The sequence below is a fragment of the Ostrinia nubilalis genome, chromosome 10 (assembly GCF_963855985.1).
Source record: "Ostrinia nubilalis chromosome 10, ilOstNubi1.1, whole genome shotgun sequence".
NCBI classification, from domain to species: Eukaryota; Metazoa; Arthropoda; class Insecta; order Lepidoptera; family Crambidae; genus Ostrinia; species Ostrinia nubilalis.
In genome coordinates, this window is record NC_087097.1 from 380062 (window position 1) to 390061 (window position 10000).

Here is a 10000-nt window from a genome sequence, read left to right on the forward strand (position 1 = left end):
AATTGTTTGACGTATCGTCATTAAATTTTGACGTATTGGATGTTATTATGACAGTATTTTTCTTTTACCATAGTAACTTGTGTGAACCTTATCCTTTTTTTACATTATTATGGTCGCTTTGTCAACTGTAAAACGAGTTCAATTTCCAGTTATTTGTCATTGTCGCAGCGTATCCTTTTTGTTAGAAAATTCCCCAATTCAAAAAAATACAGGGTGGGTAGCCAGCAGCGTTGCCAGACGTCCCGATTTTGGCGGGACGTCCCGATTTTTAAATCAAATTTAAATGTCCCGCGCGGGACAGGCTAGGTCCCGCTTTTCGGAGAGAGACACTCACTTCACCAAACTATTGTTTGAAACGCCATATTATTCTAAAGAATAAAACATTTTTAATTTTATTCTTTTTTTATTCTAAAGACGAGTTTAACGATAGAGTAAATCTGATTTAAAATATTATTTTTTTGTTAAAATACATTTTCTATGGCTACTTTTGCTATATATTGTCACGTAAACGTAATTTTAAGTCAAATAAAAAGATTAATATTTGAAAACCTTTGATTATATACGTTTTTTTACTATGTCCCGCTTCTGACGGAAGAGTCCCGCTATTTTCACTCAAAAAGTACCAAAGTCCCGACTTGGCGAAAAAAAAAACTGGCAACGCTGGTAGCCAGGTACATATTCAAAAAGAAGGGTCATGATGAGTATTGGAATACTTCAAACGTGTTAGCTCAATTTTATTTAAGTTAGAAATAAAACCCTTCTGACCCAAGCAGTCAGTGTACGACTACGTTACGTACAATGGAATCTTCGAAAATATTTGCTTCGGCTTCGCACGGGTGGTAAGTATACATAAACCTTCCTTTTACATCACTCTATTTACTGAAAAAATCGCAACAAAATCCGTTGCGTAGTTTTAAAGATCTAAGCATACATAAGGACAGACAGACAGGAAAGCGACTTTGTTTAATATTATGTAGAAACTGAGATTTACCACAATTAAAAAAAAACAAATATAAACTTCATTTATGATAAATTCCGATTTCAGTAAGTTTGCGTATGTATAAAGGTCAGTAATGTCAGTACCTACCGCAGTAAACGAAAGCTTTTAGAGTAGGTAAATACGCAAAAATTTTTCGCTGATATTACGTAAACATCCGATATTTAATTTTTCGGCTCCAATTTTACGGAGAGATCCGAAATGAGTGAAATAATTGCTTCCCACCATCAGAATGTTATTTGGAAAAATAATTTCAGAAATGGATGTGGGTGCGGACAGAAATGTTGCTGCGGCTGGTGGGAAGTGGGAAATGAAGATAGTTACATTTTCATGAATGACTAGCGGCCGCCCGCGACTTCGTACGCGTGGATCCCGTTTTACCACTTTCATCTATTTTAAGCGGTTTAGATTTTTTCATACAAATGTTTTTATATATTTAGATAGATAAACCCCGGCGAAGGAGACAAGTAAAAGAGCAGTAGACATTTTATTACTATAATATTACGAGTATAACAAGGTATCTATTTGTGGAAAACATCTAAATAACAAATACCTAATAACCCGTTACAGTTAGAAAGAAGTCACCAGAAGTGGTTGGTATGGTTATCGTGCGGCAAGCGAAAGGTTAGGAGTTCGATTCCCACTTTAGGCAACTCGATTTTTCCAAGTTATCTAAAATTAAGTTTGAGATGCGACTCTTAAGGCTACAACATTTTATTAACTGAAGTATTGATGTATTAGTAAACATGGTACTTGTAGTAAGTACCTCTCAAATTAATTAGTTCACGGAGTTAAAACCGAAATTATAAACGTTAGTTGTTGCTTAATACCTACTTCTTTTATACACAGACGTCTAGAATCCTGGCGGTTCCACTTTTTAACCATAGAAGCATGGAATGAACTACCTCCTTGAAGTCGATAATAAGTAAGTAAATATTAAAGCAATACATATTTTATAAAATATACAGAATAATATTTTGTTTCAAGGTGATGTGTCGGAATTGCAGAAAGTATCATAATAAACATAAGTAGTTTGCAAACATACGAATGTTTTTAAACTTGTTTTAATAAAAATAAATAAACAATTATATCACCAGAATGATTCTTTAATCACGAGTTAGTATTTTCTCACACTTGCAAGAAAGCACGTTGCAGTTAACGAGTAGATAGTTATTATGAGTTTTGAAAGAAATTGCATTTTCCTGCAAATAATTTTATTACAATTTACAGGTAAGACAAGTTTTTACTATGCTTAAAAGTATTGAAGACAGTTTTAAAAACCTGAATTTTAATAACGTTGTAATTAAGTACTCGTTTTAAATTAAATAAGGTTGACTATTTCAATAAACGCATATTTTTGAGGAGTTTTTTAAACTACATTTACAGTATCGGCTGTGTCCTATGGCTGAAATGATGAGTACGTGTGGATGATGAATACATTTATAATTCAACTAGCGGCCGCCCGCGACTTCGTACGCGTGGATCCCGTTTTACCCCCTTCATCTATCTTACGCGGTTTAGATTTTTTCATACAAATGTTTTTTCCCGATAACTCCCGTTTCCCGTGGGAATTTTGCAATATTCTGTTGTAACTTAGCTTTAAGTTTATAAGGTACATGCATGCCTTTCAAGCGTCTAACTTAAGCGGTTTAGATTTTTTTACAAAAGGATTTTCCCGCTAATTCCCGTTCCCATGGGAATTTCGGGAATTCCTTTCTTAGTGCACCTCTACGGTACCTAAGCTACGTCCCTTCCAAATTTCAAGTGCCTACGTTTAGCCGTTTAGGCTGTGCGTTGATATGTCAGTCAGTCAGTTTCTCCTTTTATACATAACAACTGTCTACAGCATTTTTGCGCACGGGTTATGCATAGCTTATTTTTATTGCTTTATGACCTAGAATTAAGAATAACAACAAAAAATTGTTCTGAATTTGCTTTTATGTGTAAAAAATAGAAAAATTCATATCAATGAATGTATGAAACATGAACATAGAGATGATTCAATTTGTTGCCAAATATATTTTTTTCTTTCTTTCTTTCATTCTTTCTAATTATTAAAACATACCAAACATCCATTTAAGATTCATTCTCACAAGAGAAAATTTAAAATAGGGTCCAACATATTTATTAAAAATGAAAAGTTCTAATTTCCTGTCACGTTCCATAGAAGATTTTTCACATAAAAATCTAACCCTATCATGCTTTCAGTATACTGGCCTTGGTAACGTCGTCTCTCAAATCTCACTATATTTTGATGAAAGCGTGCCCCTTGTTCTTGCGAATAAGCCCCCATAATTATTTATAAATATATCCCAATGAGAATGGGACGTGCATCTTTAGAGACATTCTACTATGAAGATTGAAAATTCAAATCGCTATAACTTCTTAAAAAGCAAATATTTTCGATTTAAAATCGCACTTTTTTATATAAATTTGCTTATATAATCAGAATATAATAAGTAAAATCCATGCGCAAAAAAAATTTTTTTTTTGTTGACCGGTGTAATATATTTAGATGTTAATTTAGAAATTACTTACAGCTCCTCAAATACAGAGTTACAGAACTCATACAGCACTGGGCAGTATTGTTTTCACAAACATGAAAGATTCACCAGGTATGTATTTGTCTTTGCTTTGAGCTTCACTGGCTTCACGTAAACAAATACTGGAATTAAAGGTATTCTCGGCCGGTAGTCGACCATTTGGTGTAGTAGTTCACTTACCGGCCTGCATGTGTACTGACTGCATGTTAACCAATATTTTAATTCATTACTAGACTATGCCCTGTAAGTTCAGTTCACCAGGTCACTATGTCGTGAGACATAAGAGCTCATGTCAAACAGCGAGCGCGGCGCAACGCGGCCGATTTCTGGCGTGATCAGTTTGTCTGTGATCCTGTCATGAAATGTCGTCCGTATTTAACAGTAGTAAAGGTTCGCGATGGTGATCAACGCGATTAAGTCTGATCGCTACCGCGCACGCTGTCTGCACTGGTTTGGTCGGACTTTAAATCATCCAAATTAATCACGCCTCGATCACGTTGCACCTTGCTCTCAGTTAAAGCCTGGTCCGTGAGCACGTGCTGTGCGACTGTGCGACGCGCGCCCGCAGTGAGTGCGAGCAATAAGGATGGGTAGCTTGGGGTTATTGGACAAAATTCTACGTGCTCACGGACCAGGCTTTAGATACAATCTTTATTGTGAATTTGCCTGGGATATAAAAATATTAAACTATGCCGTGTGATTTTTAGAGCACCACCACAGTGAATATTTCTTTGGTCAGTGTGCCACGAGAGACAAAGTTCTGCATGATGTATTTCATTATTATGTGGGGTATGGACCATACGTGCTTCTTGGAGTAAGTCATAATCACAGTTTAAAATTGGCCAAATGCGTGTCGTTCCACGCGCAGTGTAGGGTTCCGTAGTTGTCCGTCGTTACCACAATATATTTCAGAAGCAAGTAATTACTTGTACTATTTATTTTCTTCTAAGGATTTTTTACTGGTTAAGACATTTTAACCCTGAAACTGAAAGTAACTGATGTATCTTAACCGGTATAGTTTTCCTTGAAATTTCATGAAAAGCAGTATTATTACGAATTTTCCCAGATTTTTCAAGCCAACAGTTTAGTTTTTAGAGGGAGGGGGGACCTACTCAACTAAAAATTGGCACTTTTAACTTTAATAATTTGCAAACAGATACCTAAATGGACAAATAGTCTTATAAACCTCTAAGCCATTTTAAAAGACCCATCCAACGATACCCCACAAGATGGGGTAGAAAATGAAAAAAAAATTCATCCCCACTTTACATGTAGGGGAGCTAACCTACAAATTTTTTTTTAATTTTATTCTACCGTTTTGTCGGCGTGATTAATATACATACCTACACAAAATTACAGCTCTCTAGTGCCAATAGTTTCCAAGCAAAACCTCGGACAGACAGACAGACATAATTATCGAAACTATAAGGGTTCCTTGACAGGACTACGGAACCCTAAAAATGGTTTAATAAACCTGGATTGTGTGCTTTATTTTGTACCTAGCCGCTGTCTTTGTGCGTTGTTCTTACGCTGCTTGTAGGATAGCTGTCACCTGTTCTCTCATTATTTTGTGGTTCAATGTTCAAGTACCTACTTAGAGAATTCAGTCATAAGTTTTTTTTACATTTTGTAACACAAGGTAAAATAAAAAATATCATTAGGGAGGCCTTTGTTCAGCAGTGTGTAAAAGTGCTTTTTAAAAGCCTATTTGCAAAAATAAATGAATTTTATGAATTTTTGATTTTTAGTAGACGTCATTTGGCTGGCTGAAAGATGATTATTTCTTTCTTGCGGTAGATTTTCAGAAAAGAAAAGAGACAAAAATTCTTACAAAAAAATAAAACCGACTCCAAAAAATGCACGATAGAAAAATAATTATTAATTCTTTAATAATAATGATACCCTTACCCTTTCGTTTCTTTATACAGGGTGTCCCAAAAAGTAGTGTCAAGCCGAAGCCCAGAGGTAGATCATCTCCAGAGCTATCCAAATCCCCCCAGTTTTCGAGTTATGATTGTTTTATTTCTGTGCTTAGGCCCTTTTTAGGGTTCCGTAGCCAAATGGCAAAAAACGGAACCCTTATAGATTCGTCATGTCTGTCTGTCCGTCCGTATGTCACAGCCATTTTTTCCGAAACTATAAGAGCTATACTGTTGAAACTTGGTAGGTAGGTGTATTCTGTGAACCGCATTAAGATTTTGATGCAAAAAAAAAAAAATTGGGGGCTCCCCATACTTAAAACTGAAACTCAAAAATGTTTTTTTTTCATCAAAATCAAAATTTTCTTTATTTGTTTAGACTAATTAAATTAGTACTTGCAAATCGTCAAATGCTCTTAAGGAGCCTATACATGTCTCATTCTTTTTTTGCCCTACCAGCGCTTCGAGACAAACATTTGGCAAGTGCTGAGAAGAAGCGCCGCAACAAACTCAGTCAAAAATATAAATAAGTAGGAAGTTACAATAAATTCAGAAGCAAGTTACTTACCACGCGCTCCCGTTGATAGAAGGTGGCCTTTAAGACGCCCATCTAGCACGAGACCGCGTGGCAGTTTTGAAATCATCAAACACATACGTGTGGGTAGGTCTTCAAAAATGATATCGAGGTTTCGAAAATATTTTTTTTCTAAACCGAATAGTTTACGTGACAGACGCTTCCAAAGTGGAAAAAAGGTGGCCCCCCCCCCCCCCCTCTAACTTCTAAAATAAGAAAATAAAAAAACTAAAAAAACATATTTTATTTTATGATGTACATTACTATAAAAACTACCAAAGAAAATTGTTTTGAACGAGATCTAGTAAGTAGTTTTTTTGAATACCTCGTAAATCGTATACCACTTATTACCGCGTAATCTTTCATACAAATAACTTAAATAAAAAAAAAATAAAAAAAATCATAAATCAATGGTACGGAACCCTTTGTGCGTGAGTCCGACACGCACTTGGCCGGTTTTTGGTCACTGTGGCGCGAATAGTTCAGTTACATGCCTGATTTTTATTATTATTAGATGAATACTAGGCCTAGTTGATTCAGATTCAGAATTATTTACATCTATAACACGAATGTAAACTAAAATCCTGTATGTTGTAAAAAAAATCATAATTCGAAAACTATCAAAAATCACGGTTATTTGAGTAGCCCTAGTGATGCTCTACCTCTTGGCTTCGGCTTGACACTTCTTTTTGGGACATCCTGTATAGATTTGCTTCTTCACTCTATGCCTATTTATCCTAAAAACCTTCATTAATATTTAATTTTCAGCGTTGGCTAAATATTGATTATGAACCTGACTGTATTAGAATCTATAGCATGGATAATGAGGGTAGTGAAAGACGTAAGGAATACTCGTATGACGCGAGCAAGTTCACGTTTTGTTTGAGCCACATCACCTACAACTACGCTGGAGAGATAATTGTTCTCCATTACTTCGAGTGGTATCTACCACTCGGAGTGAATGAGGATTTGTTGTGGGTAGTAGAGTTTTATAAGTTAATATGAAATGCAATAATTATGTCACTTATTGTTAGTTTATTTCGAATTAAATATTTGTTTATTTAAGAATTATAAATGGAATTTTATTATTCCATCCTGATTATACTATTTGCTAAAACTCAAAATCAAAGGCCGAGTTAAACTTGAACCATTTAACTTTAATGAAAACTATAGTGGTACCCAATAGTCAAGAAAAGGACAGGGGACATATCAGACAAGGGAAACTATCGTCCTATGCCTCTTGCCACCACGGTAGCCAAAGTCTGCTTGATTCGTGCTTGCAACAGTTTATTAACCTTTAACTACTGACGTGGGGGCCTCTCAGGCCTTGCAAAAGTCAAATTGTTGAATTTCTCCTCTCCCACGTACACGACACACCCGAATCTTTTAGTACCTTCGAGTTTCATTACGCCGAGGCTGTCAACAACGGTGCACGTGATTGCACGCGCAATTTCAGTAGGTAAATTAATTCTAAAGTTTCTTGTGGGCCTCTCAGGCCCCCACCTCAGTATTGGCGTAACTTTTTTTGTTTATAGTTTTCATTTAGTTGTCGTCTTTTCTTGAAATAATTTGAAAAAATCTATAATATGGAGCCCACAGTGCGTCGTCCGAGAGAAAGCGGTATTTCGGAAGTAAAAATAACCAGCATTTAACGAAAAATAGAAGAACAGTAGTTTTTGGCACGTATGCTAGAAAATGATAAGCCTGTACCTGTCTATCAAGATTTAAACGATGAAACCAAGTGCCATACATGTATTTTAAATATTCAAATGAAATCTACATTTTAAAAACATGTATGGCTTCCTTCTCTGAGCAAAGCAAGTTTATCCAGACTGTGTTTAATTCACACTATTTGATGTGTGTAATTTTTTTCCCCCTATTTCATATTAGGATTACTGATTTATCATTAGCTAAAAAGACTATTGAAAATTAAGATTCTAAGTTGATTTGTTGAATTTATGAATATTTTTCATGATAACTTTGTGAATCATGATTTCATGAGATTTTTGCCAAAAATGCTTCATGTTTTCTAAATATTGAAATAATACGTAGGGTGCATCGTTGAACAGTGAACCGGCCTATTTTCTAAATGCTCTAATTAGCTGGAAAATGAAGCTAAAAATGTCGTTATGGTCTTATCAGTCAGGTAATTTAATAAGGTTTCTAATTTTTAGGCTATAATTAGCCTCTGCAATAAAACGGAAACATAAATCAAGTTTAAAAAAAAAATGAAATTTGGCTCACTGTGTAGGGGAGACCGGGGATAGTTGACTAATTTTTTACTAAATCATACATATTTTTTGTGTTTTCATCCATACAGACAAATAAATCGCATTAATGGATAGAAGAACTATTGAACTACTAAAAAACAACAAAACATAGTTCATTATTAAATATCATCATCATATTTAAATGCATTTTATAGAACATCAACTCTTAGTCAATCTACCCCGGTTCCGGGGTAGATTGACTATATGCCCGGGGTAAGTAGACCTACGTATCAATAAGCAAGAAATTATGAGAAGAGTCAAGTAATAAAACACTATTTTCAATTTAATTGAACTCTTTATTCAAAAACAATTATAATCAGGTACAGACATCTTTAATAAGTCTTTAAAAAAACTATCAACTCTTAGTATTTAAACTTTTTAAACTAAAATCTTCTTCAGTCTCATTTTAAATCACATATCAATCTTTGTATACAGGGTGTCCCAGATGGGTGAATCAAACTGATAGGGGAGGTAGCTCTACTAATGTACTATCCCTAAATAATATGAAAAAAAAAAAAGCGCATAAGGACACAATTTTTTTTAAAGTGAAAATAAATCAGCTTTGCCTAAGTATCTGGCTATAATTGCTGCGTTTGGAGTTTATTTGTACTTTTTTCTTACTAATATTAATTGTACATGATCGCTTCGTTTATCTGTAAACAAACTTTTGAAAATAATGACTAGATTTCGAGTTTAGAGCACTTTACTTTAAAAAAATCCGAACTCAAATTTTTTTTTTTTCATATTTTTTTGGGATAGTACATTAGTAGAGCTACTTCCCCTAGAAGTTTGATTCACCCATTCTGTGACACCCTGTATAGTATAGTACTTTTACGTTTCCGAGTATTTCTACTATTATCTAAACGTGGCGCCGCTTTAGGAAAGGGTCTTATTTCTTCATCGTTCAGTCGTTCGTTTATAGATCCTCATCGTGCTGTAGCAATAAAAAGAATGTATGTATTAAGAATCGAATAAATAGATAATTTTAAAGATATTTTAAACTCAAAATGTTATTGATGTTCGTTGGTTCAACCAGCCCCGAAAGAAATTAGTCTACCAATCCCAAACGACATTTTAAGTTTCGATGGCATGGATAACCTACACACTGCCACCTAATAAAGAAATAACACAAGAAATAATATCAATATGGACTCATAAAACACTCTGACTAATAGGCAAACGGTTAACATAAAATGTGTAGGTACCAAATCAAAAAATATGCAACACGAAAATATTACTTACATGATATGAAAACAAATCACGGGTCACTACTCGAAAACGGCGTGTGCCGGCGATGCGGCGCTACCGACGACTGTGCGGGGGGCGGAAAGTAATGCGTGGCTGCGCTGGGATGACGCAATACTCAAACCGTTGGCGAGTTTTTGGCAGTTAGTCTACCTACCCCTATATTCAACCATCCCCGGTCTCCCCTACTACGGGTAGTTTTCACTGAACCACCCACATTTCAACAGTGAACCATGTAGTTCATTACGAGTAAAAATTATAATTTTGGAAAATAAACAACATAATTTTAGATAATCAGCTTTTATTTTTACAACACAAAAATCTAATGAAAATAAAAATGCTTATTTCAACAAACAGTCTTCATTTAAAAATCACAGAAACCAAAAATAACAACCAAACTCACACAAAACCCAAATTTAAAGAAAAATACTTCTTTTAACAAAAATAACTAA

At 34.8% G+C, this 10000-nt stretch overlaps 1 long non-coding RNA gene across 1 annotated transcript; it reads right to left on the bottom strand.

The window, feature by feature from the left end:
* Positions 1-8819: 8819 nt before the first annotated feature.
* On the bottom strand, positions 8820-9670 carry LOC135075489 (uncharacterized). Its single transcript, XR_010258027.1, has 2 exons — positions 9546-9670; positions 8820-9237 (listed from the first exon to the last, which is right to left on the bottom strand). It is a non-coding gene; the product is annotated as an uncharacterized LOC135075489 (long non-coding RNA).
* Between the last annotated feature and the right edge of the window lie 330 nt (positions 9671-10000).